The sequence below is a fragment of the Artemia franciscana genome, chromosome 3 (genome assembly GCF_032884065.1).
Source record: "Artemia franciscana chromosome 3, ASM3288406v1, whole genome shotgun sequence".
Classification (NCBI taxonomy): domain Eukaryota; kingdom Metazoa; phylum Arthropoda; class Branchiopoda; order Anostraca; family Artemiidae; genus Artemia; species Artemia franciscana.
The window spans coordinates 48778650-48803181 of NC_088865.1; the positions used below are offsets into that span (position 1 = coordinate 48778650).

Sequence of the window (24532 nt, forward strand, 5' to 3'; positions counted from 1 at the left end):
AGACATAGTTATTATGGTTTTCGACACTGCGGAACAAAAGGCCTATCTCAAAATTTTTATCCGTTGACTTTGGGAAAAAATGAGCGTGGGAGGGGGCCTAGGTACCCTCCAATTTTTTTGGTCACTTAAAAAGGGCACTAGAACTTTTCATTTCCGTTAGAATGAGCCCTCTTGCAACACTCTAGGACCACTCGGTCGATACGATGACCCCTGGAGGAAAAAACAAAAAAACAAACAAACAAATAAACACGCACCCGTGATTCTGGCAAAAATACGAAATTCCACACTTTTGTAGATTGGACCTTGAAATTTCTTCTGTAGGGCTCTCTGATACGCTGAATGCGATGGTGTGATATTCGTTAAGATCCTATGACTTTTAGGGGGGTTTTCCCCTATTTTCCAAAATAAGGCAAATTTTCTCAGGCTCGTAACTTTTGATGACAAATACTAAATTCGATGAAACTTATATATTTAAAATCAGCATAAAAATCCAATTCTTTTGATATATCTTTTAGCATCGAAGTTTCGTACAGTTCGTTACCACGAACTGTTTTATATTTTTGGCGAGAATCTTGAAAATTGGGCCCTGGATTCGTATTTTCTTAATCATGTGTTTTGGGGACATTTCATGGACGACGTAATTTCAGTTTGGAATTATGGCGAAAGTGAATTTAAATGTTTTTTTAGAACATTTAAATACTTACGATAGAAACCTGCAATTCACTCTAGAGACCGAAACAGATGGAAAAATACCTTTTTTAGATGTAACCTACGCATAATAATAGATACCTTCACTTCAAATCTAACCATCCTCCACAGGTTAAAAGAGGTGTGGTAATATCTCTTGTGGATAGAGTACTTAATATCTATTCAGAGCTGTATATTAAAAAAGAATTACATTTTATTACAGACATACTTTTTGGCAACGGGTACCCAATTTTTCTCATAAATACTCTTATTGCTCAAAGATTAAAGATGCATTCTTCTAAAGCCTTAAATCCCACACCAGAAAATGATTCGAATAAACCCACAATCACGATTTACCTACCTTATATTCCGAAAATTACATCAAAACTGAAAAAAGTTTGTTTAAAAAACAGTTTACGTGTTGTATTCACAATAAATCTTCTCAATTCTGGTAAAGATAAAACCCCAGTTACTCGTTTAAGAGGGGTGTATTAAATACCATGTAGTTGTGGAAATTATTACATTGGTCGAACCCACCGAAATTTAGGAACAAGATTACAGCAACACAAAGAAAGTATTAAAAAAGCATTAAAATCTAGAAATAACTCCATATCTTTCTATTCAGCTTTAAGTAATCATATTTTTAATCCAAACCATTATGTTCTATTTGACGAAATAATTCAATTAGCAATCACCTAGGAATCAAACAAACTGTCCGCGAGGCAATCGAAATCAAGCGAAACTTAAATAATAATACATCCCTAAATAGAGACTTGGGTGAATACACACTCAACCCTATGTACACAAAATTAATTATAGAAAATAATAGAATTCAAAATAAAACAAAAATAGGAACGAATAAAAACAAGCCCAATCCCAAAAGAACTACAAGATTAGCTGCAGAGAAGGCAAATATCGCAATAAGAAATTATTCCAATTGGTTCAATGAATGAACCTTTTTAGCTTGTAAAATGTTAGCTTTTATCACACAGTCTTGGCTGAAGTTTTCGTTAAGAAGTAATGATGCCAAAGCTATTTAAAAAAACAATGGATTTTTAGCCGAGAGCTTTTATTGTAAGTGTTTCATTCTTTATTATTTTCTTTGCTGAAGACGGCCCTTAGATATGGGGCAGAAATATTCAAATAGGTTTTGTTGGTTCACTGTCTCGGGAAAGAAGTCCCCATTATTCTCTCTTCTGTGGTGATCAAATGATCTCCCCTTCCATAAAAACCTTATATGTCCCTGTAGATAAATGACAACCCCTAGACTCTGGGGGATACTGTCTACCCCAAATGGGCTTGTTATATGATATTTTGACTATTTTTGAACAAAAGATAATCTCTTAATTTTTATCGGATGCATTTGGGGAAAATGTGACGTGGGGAGGGGGTGACTACCCTGCGATCACTTATACTCTTTTTCTGACTTTCAATCCAATGAGCTCCCTTCAAAGTTTATACGACGACCTTTTTCATAAGAATCTGATATACCTTTGGGGTAAAACTTAATTCCCTTGCGCTGAGGTCTTTTTTTTGGGGGGGGGGGTGTCATCCTCAAAAACACACACTGAACTTCAATCACACTGAATAAAATGGCTATCTGAAAATTTTGATTGGGTGTGCTTGGAGAACTGATGGCCGTGCGGAGGGATTAGTTGCCCTCCAATCACTTTTGACAATTAAAATGGCACTAGCCCTTTCAATTTCCAATCGAATGAGCCTTTTTTGAAGTTTCGTGGCCTTCTTAAAATTTATTTCGGATGCCGTCGGGAAAATATGACGTAGGAGGGGGTTGCTTCCCTCCGATCACTTTGACTCTTCAGAATGGCACTAGAACTTCTGATTTCCATTCTGATGAGCCCTCTCCGAAGTTTATGCGACTATCTTTTCTATAAAAATATATGTGCCCCCAGGGCACAACTTACAACCCTTGCTTTGAGACCTCTTTGGGGAGGGGTGTAGTCCTCAAGTATATAATTACCAGACTTTTCAACTAAGCTGAATAAAATGGCTATCTCAAAATTTAGATTGGATGTGTTTGGAACGATGATGGACGTAGGAGGGGGCTGGTTGCCCTCCAATCACTTTCAACTATCGAATGAGTCATTCGAACTCAATTTTCAGTCGAATGGGTCGTTTTCAAAGTTTCTATGACAATTCCGTCTATACGAGGTGCCCTGGTCTAAAAAAAAAATAAAAAATATAAAAATAATACATTGTGAATCTTAACTCACTACATAGGCAGCGCTATTGGGCTCGTTTGTTTGGAAAACAAACTTTGGTTGGAAAACATGTTCTGTGGAAAAAGTTTTATAAATTAATTGCTGGTCTTTTTTTTTGTTGACATAGTGTTTTTCCTTGAAAAAAAAATATTTTATATCTTTAGTTTCTTTTAAATAAGAATTCATTACTTGACTTGAAATTTCTATGTTGGAGAAACTTTTTCTACAATTTTTAATCCTGACACAAATATTATTTTTATTTAATTTTATACCTTCTCAAGACGACCTGAAAATAAAAATTAATATCACTCACAAACGATTCTACCTAGGGAGCACGATTGCACTGCCTATGATAATAAGTGACTAGACGAGCCATCCTCTTAGCATATCATAGACTCCATAACTTGGAGATTAGAAATTTCTATCAACAATATGATAGAAACAAATATTTCATTCGTGATAGATGCTATAACTTTTTCCATTCATCTAATTCCGTTATAATAGAACGTAATTTATTGGTGTTGTCAAGGTTTTAGAAATGTTGATACTCCTGGCGATATCTTCTGCCTCTCAATATATCATTTGTTTTCTTTTCTTCTGAAAAAACGATTGAGTAAAATCATAGTTTTCTCTACAGATTGTCGTTTTAGCTGAAGTTTCAGAATGAAAGCAAATAAAAATGGAAAACAGAAATTTCCAAAGAAACTTTTCAGAAACTGCGGGGATTTTTTTGTTTGTCCGTATTTATACAAAAGTTCTGTTAGACGCAAACACTCAGTTCAGCATAACTTGTCTTCTTCATGTTAAATTCCAAAAAAGCATTTTTTTTTCCACAAAAAGTGAAGGTGAAACTCAAGACCCAAAGCGAGCATCAATTTTATTACATAAGATAATAAACTAAAACAAAAAGAATTTGCTATGAATAGAGAAATAAAATAGAGAAATAAATATACAATGAACAAAGAATTCAAATTTGAAAGAAAAAGAAACTGCCGCTTACAAAAAAAGGTATTGCTTTCCCCCTCCAAATCCCAAATGGTTTGAGCATCATATGGACTTCAATAAAAGTAAATAATTTACTTAAATTGAAAGCTTTTTTTCTTCACATTTGAAAGAATTGTATGAAGGATTGGAAAATAAAAAGGAAAGGATTGGAAAAGAAAAAGAATAGTAGTGAAAAAAGTAAATGCGACAATAGTAACGTAATAAATCATTCGTCATAAATATATGCATTTTCAGGTTTTTTTTTCCTGGGAACTACATACATTTGATTTTAAATCATCCATATTAAAGCATAACTGAAACTTTGGAATTCAGGGGGTTAATGGGGATGTAGTTGAAGTCTTATTTATGGTAAATGATGTTTGGAATTTACTACTCATTATATAAATCAATATATTGAATCGATTTTCACCAATGGGTGTTTTCAAAAGTTTTGGAAAGCTATCGAAGTTATTATAGGTTACATTTAAAGGAAATAGCTTTATAAGAAAGAAAATGCTGATGGAAATAGTTGTCTTTCCAAAATTAGCAAAACTTTATTAATTACTAAAAGGTAACTTATATCGAGAAATTTTTATCGTGGATATTCACTAGTTTAAGCAGGATCTTGATTTAGTTTTATTTTAGTGATAAATTTAAGAAAACTGTTCAATATATATTTTATCCGGGTAATCCACAAATAAAACTCTGCCCTTTTAAGGGGTTCAAATGGGCAGGTAAATTTACATTTTTCTTGGTTACCCTCCGATATCTTTTTATTCTTAAAATGTGAACAAGAACTCTCAATTTCCAATCAGATAAGCCCTCTCCAAAGTTTACACGAGCATCCCTTGCATAAGAACTATATGCACCCAGGGTATAACTTACAACGCCTGTCCCCAGGCCCAGGGAGGTTGTATCAACACAGGATTTTTTCTTATCCAACCTTTGAGCTATTTTTAGCAAAATGGCTATCTCAAAATTTTATCGGATGGGTTTGGGGAAAAAAAGGGTTTGGGGAATGGTAGTTGCCCCCGAATCTCTTTTTAATCTTAAAAAGTGACCTAGAACTTTTAATTTCCAATCAAATGAGCCCTCTCGAAAGTTCATACAAGCGTCCCTTTCATAAGAACCATACGCGCCCCTGGACATAACTTGCAATGCCTGCCCCCTGGACCCTGGGGGGTTGTGTCGAAATCGCAGATTTTGTTATCTAATTTTTGAACTATTTAAAAAAATGGCTATCTTAAAATTTGTATAGGAAGGGTTTGGGGGAAAAGAGCGTGGGGGGAGCACTAGTTGCCTTCCAATCGCTGTTGAATCTTTAAAAGTGAACTAGAACTTTCAATTAACAATCAAATGAGGCCTCTATGAAGTTTATACGGCCATCCCTTTCATAAGAACCATATATGCCTTCTGGGCATAACTTAGAACGCCTGCCCTCGGGCCCTTGGGGGGTTGTATTGACACCGGAGTTGGTGTTAAATGTCTTATCAGACATTTGAACTATTTTTAGCAAAATGGCTACAGAAAAATTTTATCTGATAGTCAACGCGCTTCCCCACGGCCTGGGGGCAGGCGTTGTAAGTTATGCTCTGGGGGCATATATGGTTCTTGTGGAAAGGATGCTCATATAAACTTTGGAGAGGGCTCTTTTGATTGAAAATTGAATGTTCGAGTTCACTTTTTAAGAATCAAAAGAGATCCGAGGGCAACTAGCCCCCCTAGCCCTTTTTTCTCAAATGCATCAAATGAAAATTTTGAGATAGCCAGTTAGTTTGAAATAGTCCAACAATAATATAACAAAATTTCGTTGTCTACCCCCTTCCAGAGCCAGGGGAAGGGTTGTAACTTATGCCACGGGGGATCATAAGGTTTTTATGGAATAGGTGGTCGCATAAACTTTGTAGGGGACTCAAATGATTAGAAATTGAAAATTCTAATTCACTTTTTAAGAGTCAAAAAGCGATCCGATGGCGACTAGAGCCTCCTCCCTTCCAACCTTCTTTTCCCCAAATGCGTCGAACAGAGTTTTTTATGTAGCCATTTTGTGCAAAATAAACCAAAGATAATATAGCAAAACTCCGGGGATAAAACAGCCCCCTCCCCAGAATCTGGGGCAAGTGTCGTAAAATGTGCTCTGGAGGCATATAAGATTTTTATGGAAGCGATGGTCGTATAAACTTCAGGTGGTCCTATTTGATTGTAAATAAGAATTTCTAGGGCCCGTCTTAAGAGTCGAAAGTGATCGGAGGGCAAATAACCCCCAAGGCCCTTTTTCTCCAAATGCATCCAGTTAAAATTTTGAGATAGCTAATTTGTTTAAAATGTTTTAAAGATCAAATAACAAACCTCCAGGGTCTACACATCCCACCAGAGTCTGGGGATAAGTACCGTAAACTATGCCCTGAGGGCATGTAAGGTTTTATGTAAAAAATGGTCGCATAAAATTCAGAGATTGCTCGTTTGATTGGAAATTGAAAGCTCTAGTTACTTTTTCAAGAGTCATCAAAAGTGATCGGAGGGTATCCACCCCCTCCCCCCTGCCCTTTTCCGAAATACATCCGATTATAACTTTGAAATAGCTATTTTGTTCAAAATGATTCAAAATACAAATTATTGTAAATTAAGGGTTCTAAAATCCTTCAAAGCCCCCAGAGACAAGAATTGTAACTTATGTAAGTTGTAAATTTTTAAGATTCAAAATTGATCAAAAAGTAATTTGATCAAAATTGATCAAGTAATTGATCAAAATTGATCAGTAAGTAATCCTTGCCCCCGGGACAAGGATTGTAACTTACATAAGTTGCCCTATTGGAATATAAGGTTCTGTGGAAAGGCTAATCGTATCAAACAGTTCGTGGTAACCAACTGTAGTAAGGAGCGACCCGGCTCAATAGTAACCAAAACTCTAAAAAATTGAATTTTGATATCAATAGCTACATCAAAAGAATTGGATTTTAATGTTGATTTTAAATATATAAGTTTCATCAAGTTTAGTCTTACCCATCAAAAGTTACGAGCCTGAGAAAATTTGCCTTATTTAGGAAAATAGGGGGAAACACCCCCTAAAAGTCGTAGGATCTTAACTAAAATGACACCATCCGATTCAGCGTATCAGAGAACCCTACTGTAGAAGTTTCAAGCTCCTATCTACAAAAATGTGGAATTTTTGTATTTTTTTTGCCAGAAGACAAATCACGGGTGCGTGTTTATTTGTTGTTTTTTTTTGTTTTTTTTTCTTTTCCCCAGGGGTCATCGTATCGATCAAGTGGTCCTAGAATGTCGCTAGAGGGCTCATTCTAACGGAAATGAAAAGTTCTAGTGCCCTTTTTAAGTGACCAAAAAAATTGGAGGGAATCTAGGCCCCCTCCCACGCTAATTTTTTTCCCAAAGTCAACGGATCAAAATTTTGAGATAGCCATTTTGTTCAACATAGTCAAAAACCATAATAACTATGTCTTTGGGGATGACTTACTCCCCCACAGTCCCAGGGGGAGGGGCTGCAAGTTACAAACTTCGACCAGTGTTTACATATAATAATGGTTATTGGGAAGTTTTCATTCAGAGTTCAAGGAGTTAACAACAAAACCAGATTTCATTTCTTTCGGATAACATCCATGCTTACATTTAGACAAATTGTGTAACTAACTAGTTTAAACCAAGATTGAAATAACGTTTCTCTCCCGCGTGGCTTTGAGCCAATATTGTGATTTTTTTCGAATGGTGAAAAAAAGTCTTATTGCTAATTAACGATACTGGATCAAATCAAGGAGTGATAAAGGTTTTACATTTTGCACTTTGATAAGTTTATAAGGGTGTAAATGGCAGTCCAAACACGAGAGGCCGAGAAAATGCAAAGTGCCCAGTTCTTGCAAGAAATTAATTTTAAACTGGATTTATTACCGGTGCTTTCGCAGAAAGTTAATACGATTCCTGAACTTTCGGATAGCATTGATGCCATACAAGTACAGTTAAGTAACATTATTACGCAGTTATCTAACAATGCTAAGACAAATGATGAAATTAAAAAAGAGCTGGAAAATGTGAAATCTAACCTAGCAGTCTCTTATGAACGAGCCAACAAGCTCGAAGCAGAGCAGAAAAGAACGAATTTAATCTTCTATAATTACACCCCTCAACAACTCGGCGATTATACTCTGAAGCAAGAAATAACGGGGTTATTAAATCGTACTATGCCGTCTCTCGGGATAAATCGAAGTGATATACGTGACATTTTTAGATTGAAATCTGGGCCGATAGTAGTAAAGCTAAACTCGGTTGAAATCAGAGACTATATTTTAAGAAACAGCTCCGTATTAAGAAGGTTTGGTTTATCGGTGGCTCCGGATTACACAGCTATACAAAGGGAGGCCCGTAAACATTTAAAGGAAATGTTAACTACTGCGCAAAATGATGGCCGTGATGCAAAATTACGAGGTGACAAACTATTCATCGAAGGCCGAATATTCAGGTATGATGGAAATTCAATAGTCGAGATTAAGCGTAATTTGAAGCCAGTACAAAATTCTGGTCCACCCTTTAGTGCTAGGCTCCCAAATGATCCCAATAATATTCCGATGAGGCTAGTTAGTGATGCCAGTGATAGTGATACTGAGACATTAGTACCATCGACCACCACTCCTCAGGCAGTATCGACAGCTAAAAGACCTTCTAGTGCTATTATCAGCCCAAATGACTTGTTTCGACCAGGTACTCGTAATGTAGCACCCAAAGGAAGCCATTCGCCAAGAAAGAAGTTTAATGATAGACATCGTGGTGGTTTTTCACGTGATTTTTATTACAATAAACACTGAAGTGAGTTAGCGGATATAAATAACCGCACTCGTGAGTATTATCATATTGCCTTTCCCCCGACTAAGACTAGTAACGAGCAATCTCAACCAAAGGCTAGTGATGTTAACGTGCTAACAGAAGGCGTAGAAACATAGGATATAGAGGGCCATATACTGAGTCTAGTGTCATGGAACATACAAGGATTACGTGATAAGTTGACCTATTTATATGACGATTTATTTTCGTTTGATGTGATTTCGCTGATTGAAACATGGAACGATTGTTCTCCTATATCACCTCTCCCCGGGTATTTCGTTGAACAGACCGTGCGTAATGTAGCAAGAAATAATAGACATTATGGTGGCATTTTGGTTTTGGTTAAAGCATCTGCTATTGACGGCTATGAGAGAATTAGTAGTAGATCTGAAAACTTGCTTTGGCTGTCTATTTATCTGAAATGTGGGAAGCAATTAATTTTGGGTGTAGTGTATATACCTCCACAGAATAGTTCGTACAATCGAGAAAATACTTGGGAAATTTTAGGGGAAGAATTTTCGTTAATACAAGAAAGTTATAAAGATCTGGATTGTGTGTTAATGGGGGATTTCAATGCTTATACCGGCCTGGAGGCTGAGATCCCAGATGTGTTGATCCCAGATTTAGGTGATTTTGTCCCAATTTGTTGTAGAATACCACGAAGCAACAAGGATGAAAAAAGAAAAATAAATGTATGGGGAAGAAAGCTCCTGGCGTTTTGTGGGGAACATGGTCTGATGATTGCGAATGGTAGGTTTGGGAAGGATAAGGGTAGGGGCGAGTTCACTTGCCTTTCGGGTCCAATTCCAAGTGTTGTAGATTATGTGCTAATTAATACGCAACTTGTACCTGAATCAATAAATATGGGAGTATTAGATTTAGTTGGATCTGATCATAGAGCTATTATGCTTGAGGTGAAGATTGGGCAGTTTGCGAAACACGGTTCACGACTAAGAAATTTCTATAATGCGGATTATAGAAAAATAGGTTTAGGAAAACGAATTAGAAATGATTTAACAGATAAAGATATTGAGGCATTTAGAAGGGAGCTATTGGACTCGCATGTAAAAAATAATTTGAAAGCGTTAGAAGACAATGAAAAAGATGCACATAGTGTAATTATGCTGTTAAATGAAATAATGGGCAGTTGTGCAGAATCATGTGGCCTAACTAAAAAATTAAAAAAGAATGAGGGATATTTTGACTTGGATTGCAAGTTAATGAAAGAAGAAGCAAAATATTTATTAAATCGTTTGAATGAATTTGATAGCGCGGAAGATCAAAGTCTAAAATTGGCTAATTATAAAGATAAAAGAAGAGAATATAAAAGTTTACTAAAAAGAAATAAAAAAGAGTACGAGCATAAGAAGAAACTGGATATCGCTGATGATTTTAGAAATAAAGATTTTAAAAAGTTTTGGGGCTATATAAAGAATGATAGTGGAAGGAGAAATGTTAATACCCAGGCTGTTCCAGAAGCTGATTCATGGCCTGATTACCTAAATAATTTAGAAGGTGTTTGTGCAGATCTTCAGGAGGTAGCGCATACCCCAGAGATGGTTATTTATCCCATGAGAGAACATGATTACGATTTAGTGGGTGATGTGAATGGCCAAGAGATTAAGTCAATATTTAAGAAGTTAAAAGGTGGTACTGCTGCGGGTGTTGATGGTATACCAATATTGTTATTTAAGAATTTTCTTTCCATTTTGATACCGATAATTGTTCTTCTTTGTAATAAGGTGTTAAGGTCAGGGCAATGGCCAAGCGCTTGGAAGACATCATTGTTTATACCACTTTTTAAGAGAGGAAACCCGAAGGCTCATGAAAATTATCGTTTAATAGCACTTGTCCCTGCTTTAAGTAAGGTTTTGGAGAAAATATTAGATACCAGGCTTTCCAATTGGTTAAATACAAATAATTTAATACATGAGGAACAAGGAGGTTTCAGGACAGGGTATGGGACGACAGATAGTGTGTTTATTTTAAAGGCATTAATAGATAAATATGGAAAGGGTAAAACTTGTCTTTATGTGGGATTTCTGGATCTCCATAAGGCTTTTGATAGTGTCGACAGAGAGTTATTGAAGGATGCCATGCTAAATATTGGCCTTCCCCATTCATTTGTTAGATTGATAGTGAGCATGTATACTTGTGTGAGTGGAATCATTCAAGTTGGTAATAGGTTTTCGAAGCTTTTTGATATTAAGCGGGGAGTAAAACAGGGCAGCACCCTTTCACCTAAGTTGTTTAATATTTTTATTAATGATGTTGTTAATTTTCTAGAGAATAGATGGGCTCCGAAAGTTAGCCTAGGGACTCAAAAACTATCTCTCTTATTATTTGCAGATGATATTGCTTTGGTGGCTAATAAACCGCAAGATCTACAGACTCTTTTGAATCTCATAGAAGAATATTTGCATATAAAAAAGTTAAGGCTGAATACTGAAAAGAGCGAAGTTGTTATTTTTAAAAAAAAGAAGGTTGGGGACGATGAAAAATATACGTTTAAATTTAATAATAAGGAACTATTTATAAGTAAAAGAATAAAATATTTAGGCTTTATCTTATCGGAAAATGGAAGCCTAAGGAGTCATGTTGATGAAATAATTAAGAGAGGTAGGGTGGCCATGTCAGCTATATTTAGAAACCCGACGATAATGGGGATCAAAAACCTAAAAATGCATAAAAGAATATTTAACACAAAAATTTTACCCGTAATAGAATATGGAGCAGAGATATGGGGTGGAGAAACGGTGCAGCAACTGGAGTCCCTACAGCTCCAGTATTATAAAAGAGTGTTTGGTTTACATCAGACAACTCATTCACAGATTCTGAAAGGTGATATGGGCCTGTTTTCTTTAAAGCTACGTAGGTATATTTTAATGCTTAGATTCTGGTTGAAGTTAACTAAGAGTAATGAAGATAGACTAGTAAGAGTGGCATATGAAGAGATGTTGAAATGTGGTTTAAAAACCTCGTGGCCATCCCAAATTAAATCATTACTAGAAAAAGTAGGAATGCCTTATTTATGGAATAATGGTCTTTGCTCTCGCGATGTACCAGCAAATTTAGAAAGCCAGGTACGATTTATATTAGAGAGTCAGGAAATTCAGCATTGGCAAGGGCTGGTTCTTGATTCTACAACCCTACAACATTATAATCAGGCAAAACCTAGTTTTGGGGAGGAAGTTTATTTTAAACTTAATTTACCGGCTATGATTCTACGTCGTTGGATTCAGCTTAGGGCAAATTGTCTTCCAATCCAGAACAGGCAAAAAACGTTCGACAAAAATAAAATGATAGTTGGTCCTGATAGGCGGTATCTTTGTCCTCTTTGTAAAGATGATGATGAAGACTTGGATCATTTTCTCCGGAAATGCCCGGTGCTCTTGGATTTACGGGAAATTTATTTGCATGGGATTAATTTGATGCTTCCAGGTATTCTACAAAATAGTAACCCAACCACAATATTTCGAGTGGGAGTATATATAGAAAAATCTTTAATAAGAAGAAAAAGTTTTATATGATTAATTTCTTTTGTAGTTAGATTAGGTACTTTTTGCGTTGAATTCTGTTTTTTTTTTTGTGCGTGTTCGTACTGTTGTTAATTTCCTTGCTTGTCTGTTATTTATTTATATTTTGTGTGTATATGGCCCACGGGTTTTTGAAATACACTTATCTATCTATCTATCTATAGACGTTTTCAGGGGGATTTTTTTGGTTTTGGGGGTAGGGTTGAGGGGAGGAGGCTATGTGGGAGGATCTTTCCTTGGAGAAATATGTCATGGGGGAAGAAAAATTCAATGAAAAGGGCGTAGGGCGCAGGACGAATCTGGTCACTTTAGAAAAAAACGTCAAATTCAGAGCTTAATATACAATGCTGGGTGTTCGACCAACAGTTTTAAAATGTTTTGAAATAGATAATACGGAATTCGAGAGGCTAGATCTAGAACGGCTAGATCTAGAAGTATATCATCCGCATATGCAATACAACAGACATTTACCAAATTACAAAAAAGAAAGGGCATAATTTTGTATAACACACTGCAGATACAAATACTGAAAAGATACGGTGAAAGAAAACCACCTTGACGCACTTCCAAGCGGGTTGGAATATTCCCATAACAATTAGAGTGAAACTTAACCGAATATGGGAATCAAACAGTTCGTGGTAACCCGGCTCAATAGTAAACAAAACTCTAAAACACGGAAGTTTGATGCTAAAAGATATATCAAAGGAATCGGATTTTTATGCTGATTTTAAATATATACGTTTCATCAAATTAAGTCTTTGTCATCAAAAGTTACGAGCCTGAGAAAATTTGCCTTATTTTGGAAAATAGGGGGTAACACCCCCTAAAAGTCATAGGACCTTAACAAAAATTGCACCATCGCATTCAGCGTATCAGAGAACCCTATAGAAAAAATTTCAAGGTCCAATCTACAAAAATGTGGAATTTCGTATTTTTTTGCCAGAAGACAAATAACGGGTGCGTGTTTATTTATTTTTTTTTCCAGGGGTCATCGTATCGACCAAGTGGTCCTAGAGTGTTGCAAGAGGGCTCATTCTAACGGAAATAAAAAGTTCTAGTGCCTTTTTAAGTGACCAAAAAAATTTGAGGGCACCTAGGCCCCCTCCCACGCTCATTTGTTTCCCAAAGTCAACGGATCAAAATTTTGAGATAGCCATTTTGTTTCGCATAGTCGAAAACCATAATAGCTATGTCTTTGGGGATGACTTCCCCCCCCCACAGTCCGTGGGGGAGGGGCTGCAAGTTACAAACTTTGACCAATGTTTACATACAGTAATAGTTACTGGGAAGTGTACCGACGTTATCAAGGGGATTTTTTTGGTTTGGGTGTGGGGTTCAGGGGAGGGGGTTATATGGGAGGATATTTCCTTGGAGGAATATTTCATGGGGGAAGAGAAATTCGATGAAAAGGGTGCAGGACTTTCTAGCATTACTATAAAAAAAAACAATGAAAATATAAACATGAAAAAGTTTTTTCAATTGAAAGTAAGGAGAAGCATTAAAACTTAAAACAAACAGAGATTATAACGCATATGAGGGGTTCTAAAAATACTTTAGCATAAAGAGCGAGGTATTTAGGAGGAGATAAATACTTCGCTCTTTATGCTAAAAAAAATTTTAAGTAATTTCAACTATTTATTCTACGGCCTTTCTGATTCAGGGGTCATTCTTAAAGAATTGGGACAAAACAAGATTTAGTGTGAAGAGCAAGGTATTAACGAGGGGACCAACCCTCTCAAATATGTAATCAAAAATATAAGAATATAAAAGTTTGTTACGTAAGTTAATTCTTAAGTTACGTATTTTGTTTACTAATAAAAACGTTCGTTAAAAATTACAAGATCTAGTTGCCTTTTTAAGTAACCGAAAAATTGGAGGGCAACTAGTCCTCCTTCCCCACCCCTTATTTCTCAAAATCGTCTGATCAAAACTAAGAGAAAGCCATTTAGCCAAAAAAAGAATTAATATGCAAATTTCATTTTAATAATTTATGTACGGATAGCCAAAATCAGACATGCATTAACTCAAAAACTTTCAGAAATTAAATAAAAAAAAACAAGTTTTTTGAAATGAAAGTAAGGAGCGACATTAAAACTTAAAACGAACAGAAATTACTCCGTATATGAAAGGGGCTTTTCCTCCTCGACACCCGGCTCCTTGCGCTAAAGTTTGATTCTTTCTCGCAACTCTACTTTTTAAAACAATAAAAAACTTTAGCGTAAGGAGCGGGGTGTCGAGGAGGAAAAGCCCCTTTCATATACGGAGTAATTTCTGTTCGTTTTAAGTTTTAATGTCGCTCCTTACTTTCATTTCAAAAAACTTGTTTTTTTTATTTAATTAACTTTTAAGGTTGGCTCATTCGATCGGAATTTGAAACTTCTAGCTCTTTCCTAAGAGCTTTCCTAACTTGAAACTTTTTTGCAATTAAAAAATGAACAAAATATAAATAAAACAAGAGCTAAGAGCTCATATGGCACTTGTGACGAGGCAAGAAGAGCTAAGAGCCAAGAACCCATATGATATGAGCTCTAGCGAAATTCTAAGAATCAATAGATTGATTTAAAAGGAAAATCAGAGGCTTAATGCCGGTCAGGATTTAAAATAAGAGCTCTGAGTCATGATTTCCTTCTAACTGTCAAAATTCATTAAGATCCGATCACGCACTCGTAAGTTATAAATACCTCATTATTTCTAATTTTTCCTCTCCTTTTAGCCTCCCAGATGGTGGAATCTGAGAAAAGGACTTCCTCAAGTCAATTTGTTGCAGTTCCCTGACACGCCTATCAATTTTCATCGTTCTAGCACGTCCAGAAGCACCAAACTCGCCAAATCACTGAAAACCTCCCCCCCCAACTCCCCCAAAGAGAGCAAATCCAGTACGGTTACGTCAATCATGTATCAAGGACATTTGCTTATTCTATCCACCAAGCTTCATCCCGACTCCTCCACTCCAAGCGTTTTCCAAGATTACCCCCTCCAACTCCCCCCAATGTCAAAAGATCTGGTCAGGATTTGAAATGAGAGCTCTGAGACATGGATTCCTTCTAAATATTAAATTACATTAAGATCCAATCACCTATTCGTAAGATAAAAAGCCCCAATTTTCACGTTTTGCATCATTGGCGCTTTACTGAAAACGAACTATACTACAAATATTTTCTTTTGTGCTTATTGGGCAACAATATTGAAAATGAACATAAAAATCACAGTAAAATTAAATTTTGAACTGATGAGCTTTCAGTAATTAATATCATTATATGTCAAACATTTAGTTTCATTTAATAGTTCTTTCCAAAACCGTTCAAGACAAATGTAGCTTCACTACAAACGAAAGTTTGGATACTAATCCCTTCCCTAACTGTAATTAAATAAAAAAAAAACAAGTTTTTTAACTGAAAGTAAGAAGCGACATTAAAACTTAAAACGAACAGAAATAACTCCATGCATGATAGGGGATGTTCCCTTCTCAACGCCCCACTCTTTACGCTAGAGTTTTAACCTTTCTCTCAATTCTACCATATTAAACAGTAAAAAAAAACTTTCGCGTAGAGAGCGGGGTGTTGAGAAGGGAACATCCCCTTTCATACATGGAGTAATTTCTGTTCGTTTTAAGTTTTAATGTCGCTCCTTACTTTCAGTTAAAAAACTAGTTTTTATGGCACTTGGTATTAACCAAGTGACATATAGCAATCGCAAATTCTGTCGGTCTGTTAGTCTGTCTGTCGGTCTGTCGGTCCTGGTTTTGCTACTTTAGGCACTTCCAGGTAAGCTAGGACGATAAAATTTGGCAGACGTATCAGGGACCGGACCATATTAAATTAGAAATAGTCGTTTTCCCGATTTATTCATCTGGGGGGGGAGTGGGGGCCCGTTAATTCGGAAAAAAAGAAAAAAGGAAGTATTTTTAACTTACGAACGGTTAATCAGATCTTAATGAAATTTGATGTTTGGAAGGACATCGTGTCTCAGAGCTGTGTCAATCCCCAACCGGATCTTGTGACATTGGGGGGGATTTGGGAGGGGAAAACCTAAAATCTTGGAAAACACTTAGAGTGGAAGGACCGGGATGAAACTTGGTTGAAAATAAGCCCAAGTCCTAGATACATGATTGACATAACTGGAACAGATCCGCTCTCTTTGGGGTGGTTGGGGGGGGGGGGGTTGATTCTGAAAAATTACAAAAAATGAGGTATTTTTAACTTACGAACGGGTGATCGGATCTCAATGAAATTTGATATTTGGATGGATATCGTGTCTCAAAGCTCTTATTTTAAATCTCGATTGGATCTGGTGACATTTGGGGGAGTTTGGGGTGGGAGAATCTAAAATCATGGAAAACGCTTAGATCGGAGGGATCAGGATGAAACTTGGTGCGAAAAATAAGCAGAAGTATTAGATACATGATTGACGTAATTGGAAGGTATCCGCTCTATTTGGGGGGGGGGGGGTAATTCTGAAAAATTAGAAAAAATGACGCATCTTTAACTTACGAAGGAGTGATCGGATCTTCATGAAACTTCAAATTTAGAAACCTCGTCCTTCGAGGATCTCAAAATCTCAACCGGATCCAGCGTCATTGGGGGGGCAGTTGGGGGGGACCGGAAATCTTAGAAAATACTTAAAGCGGAGAGATCAGGATGAAACTGGATGGGAAGAATAAAAACCTGTCTAAGATACGTGACTGACATAACCAGACCGGATCTGTTTCTTTGGTGGAGTTGGGGGGGGATTCGTAAAAATGAGGTATTTGTAACTTACGAAAGGGTGACCAGATCTTGATGGAACTTGATATTTAGAAGGGTCTTGTGCTTTAAAGCTCTAATTTTAAATTCCGACCAGATCCTGTGACATTGGGGGGAGTTGGAGGGGGGAACCAGAATTCTTAGAAGACGTGAAAATTGGGATATTTTTTTCTTACGAATAGGTGATCGGATCTTAATGAAATTTGATATTTAGAAGGAATCCAAGTCTCAGAACTCATATTTCAAATCCCGACCAGATCTTTTGACATTGGAGGGAGTCGGAGGGGGAAATCTTGGAAAAAACTTGGAGCGGAGGAATCGGGATGAAGTTTGGTGGATAGAATAAGCAAATGTTCTTGATACGTGATTGACGTAACCGTACCGGATTCGCTCTCTTTGTGGGAGTTGGGGGGAGGGGTTCAATGATTTGGCAAGTTTGGTGCTTCTGGACGTGCTAGAACGATGCTAGGACGATTGGTAAGTGTGTGAGGGAGCTGCACAAATTGACCTGATAAAGTCGTTTTCCCAGATTTGACCATCTGGGGGGCTAAAGGGAGAGGAAAAATTAGAAAAAATTAGGTATTTATAACTTACGAGTGGGTTATCGGATCTTAATGAATTTTGATATCTAGAAGGACATCGTGACTCAGAGCTCTTATTTTAAATCCTGACCGGCATTAAGCCTCTGATTTTCCTTTTAAATCAATCTATTGATTCTAATAATTTTGTTAGAGCCCATACAATATGAGCTCTTGGCTCTTAGCTCTTCTTGCCTCGTCACAAGTTCCATAAGAGCTCTTAGCTCTTGTTTTATTTAGTTCTTCTTTTATTTAATTTCTTAACGTTTTTGAATTAATGCATGTTTGATTTTGGCTCTCTACACATACATTATTGAAATGAAATTAATTCTTTTTTTGGCTAAATGGCTTTCTCTTAGTTTTGATCAAACAATTTTGAGAACTAAAGGGTGGGGAAGGATGCTTAGTTGCCCTCCAATTTTCCGGTTACTTGAAAAGGCAACTAGAACTTCTAACTTTTCACGAACATTTTTATTAGTACAAAATATACGTAACTTAAAAATTAACTTACGTAACAAACTTGTATATTCTTACATTTTTATTATGTATATGAGGGGGGTTTGTCCCCTCGTTAATACCTCGCTCTTTGCACTAAATATTAAGTTTTGTCCCAATTCTTTAAGAATGACCCCTGAATCAGAATGGCCCTAGAATAAATAGTTGAAATACAAAAAATACTTTAGCATAAAGAGCGAGCTATTTACGAGGAGAAGAAATCCTCATATGCGTAATGATATCTGATCGTTTTAAGTTTTAATGCTACTCCTTACTTTCAATTGAAAAAACTTTTTAATGTTTATTTTTTCATTATTTTTTATAGTAATTCTAGAAAATCCTGCGCCCCTTTCATTGAATTTCTCTTCCCCCATGACATTTTCCTCCAAGGAATGATCCTTCCACAGATCCCCCTCCCCTCAACCCCGCCCCCAAACCAAAAAAATTCTCCTGAGAAAGTCTGTACACTTCCCAATAACCATTACTGTATGTAAACACTGGTCAAAGTTTGTAACTTGTAGCCCCTCCCCTGGGGACTGTGGAGGGGTAAGTCATCCGCAAAGACATACTTATCATGATTTTCGACTATGCTGAACAAAATGGTTATCTCAAAATTTGATCCGTTGACTTTGGGAAAAACAATGAGCGTGGGAGGGGGCCTAGGCACCCTCCAATTTTTCAGTCACCTAAAAAGGGCACTTGAACTTTTCATTTCCGTTAGAATGAGCCCTCTCGCGACATTCTAGGACCACTTGGTCGATACGATGACCCCTAGGAAAAAAAACTAAACACCCACCCGTGATCGGTCTTCTGGCAAAAAATACAAAGTTCCGCACTTTTTTAGATAGGAGCTTTTTTCAGTAAGTTTCCCTGATACGCTGAATGCGATTATGTAATTTTTGTTAAGATTCAATGACTTTTAGGGGGGTGTTTCCCCCCATTTTCCGAAATACGGCAAATTTTATCCGGCTCGTAACTTTTGGTGACAAAGAGTAAATTTGATATATTTAAAATCAGCAAGAAAATCCGATTCTTTTTATGTATCTTTTGGTCTCAAAATTCCGTTTTTTAGAGTTTTGTTTACTATTGAGCCGGGTCGTTCCTACAACAGTTCGTTACCACGAACTGTTTGAAAGTCTAAAGCCTACTATGTCATTGGTGCTTCGCTGAAAACGAATTATATTACAAATATTTCCTTTTCCAGTTATTGCAGCATTGGAAATGAAAATAAAATTACAGAGAAATAAAATCTTGAAGCGATTGATCTCTCAACAACTAATAGCATTATATATCAAACATTCAGTTTCATTTTATTTGTACTTTACAAGACTGTTAAAGACACATATAGTGTTCAGCAAAGCGCGAATGACGCAGTAGGTTTTAGGCTTTTATAGTGAACAAAGAGGTAAAACCCAAACTCTTCTTTGTAGAGATTTTTGTTCGTTTCAAGCTGGATTAGTTTCACTAATTTTCACTAATTAGTTTCAATCTAAGTTTCACTCGTTTTAAGATTGATTTACTCATTTATATGAGTAACTACTGTTTGTTTATTTAATTGATGTTCGTTTTGGGTTTCATTTATGCCTCAATAGCAAAATATTTTGTTTTTTTTAAGTTTGATTAGCATATTCAACTTAAGCTTTACTCCTTTTTATATATATTATTTCATTTATATTGGTACCTGTTATGTGTGTGGTTGTGTTCCTTTTGGGTTTCATTTATTCTTTAATAGTAATTTCTGGTTGTTTCGAGCTAGTGTTATTGTAGGTTTTTAATTCTTCTGATTTTAAGTTTAATATGGCCTTACTTTTCTTTAGAAAACTTCTTTTTCAGAAAGTTTTTTCTTAATTAATTTAAAGAAAAAAGGCTATTGTACATAGAAATATTCTAGTTTTGTGCTTACACAACCACGATCAAATTTTTGTTAGTTAAACGCCAAAAATTTTAATTATAAATTTACGTTTTAGTAAACCACACACAAACGGATATACATAAAAATCTTCATATTTCAAAAATTTAGAAAAACTCAAACATTTGTTTGATTACATATGCCATGTAGCAAAATGTCTGCACTACAGTAAAATTCAAACAATCAGACTTAATTTTTACTGTCATTGGTACATTAAGAAAAAGAAGCCTTTTTTGATTCATTGCAATCGCGGGATCCCATTTTCTTAAATCCAATTGCCGGCCATTTTAGCTAAGAGCCAATTTCCCTTGTAATTGACCACACACAAAAGTACATGACACTTGGCCAAATTCCTGGGACATTTCCAACCTAGGTATCTATCCTTGATTTTCCTTTCCAAAGAGTCAACCAGTTGCTCATTAAGCTTCAAGCTGTGTAGAGGCTGGGGGAGAACAGCTCAAACCGAGAATTGGACAATCAAATCATCAAACTTTGTATTCTTGGACATCCGTGAAGGTACATGTTATCTGAAGTTGTTTAAACAGAAAAGTCAAACTTAAAATAATTTGTAAATATTTACTAAAATTTGGAAAAAGTTTCGAGTCTATCCAGAATTTTGTTTTTGAGTTATCAAGGAGTTTTTCGGTTTTTGGGTGATCCTACCGGTATATATTTGCAAGTGTGTATTTGTGATTTTTGGATTTTATGCTGGAAATCCCGATCCATGACCTCCTCTTGGTATAGCCTATATTATTATAATATACAGCTATAACTTTCTTCTCTCTTTATTAATCTGAAAATATTTCTGCGATTAGAAAAGCTTGAGAGAAAAAATGTTTGATTATGTTCTCAATACTTACTTTTTAATTAAAATTAGCTCATAATGTTAAGCGCCAAGACGATTTTTATTACAATAAAAATTGTAAATAAATTGAATTAATCAGCGTAATTAGAGATAGGACGAGTAATTAAGGCGCATTTACCGCCCATGTCCTCTTTCTCTGTCTTCCACAAAAAAAAATGGTTGGATTTTTCGGGTCCAGAAAACAATCCCTAAAAGTTTTAAGCTAATCCCAAACCCAATATGTCAAGCAAGCCCCCATTTTTCTCTTGTAAGACCTATACGTAAACAATTGGCAGTTTGGCTTATTTATGGTCCTTGGTCCTGGGGCTGCGGGGGTAAGGCTATCCCCGGAGACATATTTATTGGACGTTTTGACTATTTTGAAGAAACTCCATATCCGAAATTTTTTATCGGATAGTTTTAAATGGAGAGGGGGAAGTTCTACGACCTCTCCTTCTGTACAAAGCTGTAGGGGGGATAAGAAAAAACAATACTTTGAGGGATATTGCTCTTTACTTATGAAACACTGGAGTGATACCTCAATAAACAGACGAAATTTCGTATTGCATCTTAATGGGGTGGTCAAGGATGCGCGTTTTTTTTTTTTTTTTTTTTTTTTTTTTTTTTTTTTTTTTTTTTTTTTTTTTTTTTTTTTTTACGAGCATAGTATTGAATCAGAATTCGGGCAAAATTGGAAAAAGCCTCATTTAAGTAAAATATTTAGAACTATCAAAAGGACCTGTACAAAAGATTCCTTTTTCGACTCAATACTTTTAGGTCCGGTGACGCATTGCACCCCTAAACATATACACAGATTACTCAAAATGAATGACTATTATAGATAGTAATTTTTATAGCTTCACTTGAATGAGTTGATTCACCTGAAATTTTATTCATAATGCATAGTATCGCATAAATGTACACCAATTAAAAAGGGAAAGTGGATGGCACTTTCCCAAAACCTCCCTTTTTTGAAGTAACATATTTACACTAATCATAAAGAATGGGTTCTGGGACGGTATAAGATTCTGTCCAAACGATCTTTACTGTTCTAGTGCTCTTTTCAAGTAGTAAAACGATAATACCTTTTGAAACGGCTGTTATCACACCGATAATTCTGACTCACATTAGGCCCAGAAATTGTGTGATTGCCATTTTATTAAGGGTAACAAAGATTATTAACAATGATACTGGTTTGGATAAAAAAAAACGGTTTTCACCGCTTTTCACGGTCACACTCCTGCAAAGTACTGCATTTTGGTTTATATTATGATGCACCCATATATTTATCCACCATATTTATCCACCCATTATGCACCCTACGAAAACAAGTTAAAAAGTGACAGAAATTAAATGTAAAAATAAGTCTTAGCGTGAAATGAAAGAGTGACGCATAAAGTCAAAAATGAAATAAATTAACCTTGAATATTCAAAGGGCTGCTTCTCTTCACATTCAATCTCTCTTTTTAGTCTAGTAAAAATACGGTTTTGACGCGGCATTTGAGCAACAGAAATTTTTAGGCACCAACATGTTCAGAAAAGTTCGCTTAATACAATATCCAAAATCGCCCAAAATACGCCGTGCAGAAATACCTATTTTTCAGGGAAAAGAAGTGGATATCTAGAATCTCGGTCTCTATAATGTTTTCTGGACTGAAAATATCGGCCACTGATGGATTGATTCAGTTTTTGGATTGACATCGTTGACCTCAAGTATGTACTCTCGATGGAAAAGGAACCTTTCATGGAATAGGAATTATATTGGCTACAAAACCTGCCCAGTAACGAGCTACACTGTGCAGACTAGAGGTTAGTGGTGAAATGCTGAAATCAATCAGCTGAGTACCATTTCACTTCTATAAGACCTCAAGTATGAAGCTCTACCTCCTTTGCAAGACTGCTCTTCAGCTTACTATGGTACAACTTCTGGTATTTTGCCAGGCCTCGTTGCGGTTGAACGGTTTTAAGTATACATCAGAGACTTGTTCCACCCGGGTATGGCAGCTAGAAGTTGTTACATAAGCCCAACCAAAGTTCAGCAAATGCTCGATCAAGGTTCAGGGACAGCTTCAACACTGAACTCCACAGCTGATTCGGGTTTTTCCAAGCAATCCAAGTGTTTTACTGCTCTTCAGCAAACACAGAACAACTGATTGCGACAGGTGAAAAGACTCTTGCACTTGTACAGAGCCAGGTCCGATGAATCCTTAACTAAACTCCGAAACCATCTGTTCATATTAGTAATATCCAGTGAGGATAGATCTCTCCACGATGAACTCTTACCGCAAACACCTGCGACTGCAAACTCCACTACCTGCTTGTTTATTTTCATAAGATGATATGGTTGCGCAGCGACATTTCTTGCACCTGAATATTGGGGCTGAAAACTTTCATCAAACGGCTATATGCCCATTATAACAGATATACCACCTGCTCCTGAAAGCCTTCTCAAACCGATACACTGCAGCTGCAAAGGTGACTGTGAAAGCCTGCGATGAACTTGCAAAAAGAGTGGCCTCTTCTGCGCTGTTGCTGGTAACCAGTAACATGGAACTAGATGCCTCAACTTTTCTTTGGACCTTTATGATCTCTATAACTAATGTGATTAAACCAATCTTTTTGTTTTTTGCAGAAACTTTGCTGAAATTAAACTCCCCCTCTTTTCTCGGAAAAGGGGCATTTTGCGCGTATTATTTCAAAACAAATTTTTGAACATTTCGGTGTTCATATGTGTACAAACACTGCACAAATTAAAATTCTGATTTCTCAACCCCTCTACCTTGTTTAGGGTAGGAATGGGATACTAAGTGACAGAGTTTTCCAATTATGGTGTCATTTTTGGCCTTCCCAGACTTAAATTAAGATACAACCCTTTCAATCCATAAAGTACTGCAAAATTCAGATTCCGATTGTTCATCCCCCTCTGACGTCACTTAAGGTGGAAATGGGGTACTAAGTGACAACATTTTCTGCTACTGATATCATTTTTGGTCTCCTCTGACATGAATTATTCTAAAAAGACCTTTGAGTTATATATTTTTTCAATTATGTTATTAAAGTATTATGATAGGCTACCACGAAGGGTGAAAACCCTTCTGACCTCACCTAGGGTGAAAATGGGATTCTAAGTGATAGAATTTTTCAAGCGCGATGTGAATCCACCAAATAATTGTAATGTTAAGATTCTGATTTTTCATCTCCCTCTGACCTCGCTTAGGATAGAAAGGGGGTTTAGGCCGATTTTGAATGTTTTGGATGACAAAAATAGCGGAGTAATTCCAAATTTTTTGTCTACTTAATACCATTTGCTTATGGTATTATAAGTTATTTGCTTATGGTATAATTATATATTATTTGCTTATGGTATTTTTACCCCTTCTGACCTCACCTAGGGTGAAAATGGGATACTAAGTGATAGAATTTTTCAAGCGTGATGTGAATCCATCAAATAATTGTAATGTTAAGATTCTGATTTTTCATCTCTCTCTGACCTCGCTTAGGACACAGAGGGGGGTTTATGCCGATTTTGGATGTTTTGGATGACAAAAATAGCCGAGTAATTCCAAATCTTTTGCCTACTTAATACCTTTTAAAACATTTGAATAACAATTTTTAGGCCTACATAAATGTAACTTCTAAGTAATAAACTAAACATCCTCAAATGGGGACACCACTTCTCAGAACCATTATGATAAGATAATATTA

General features: G+C 36.2%; 2 protein-coding genes across 2 annotated transcripts in view; one reads left to right on the plus strand and one right to left on the minus strand.

Annotated features, from left to right (window-relative positions):
* The window catches only part of LOC136025353 (tyrosine 3-monooxygenase-like), a 224749-nt gene that overhangs the window by 161650 nt on the left and 38567 nt on the right, over positions 1-24532 (minus strand). The gene's annotated exons all lie outside the window — the stretch shown is intronic.
* The window catches only part of LOC136025354 (uncharacterized), a gene marked incomplete in the record, with an annotated part of 67882 nt that continues 63756 nt past the window's right edge, over positions 20407-24532 (plus strand). The window contains 1 exon segment of the mRNA XM_065701292.1: positions 20407-20499.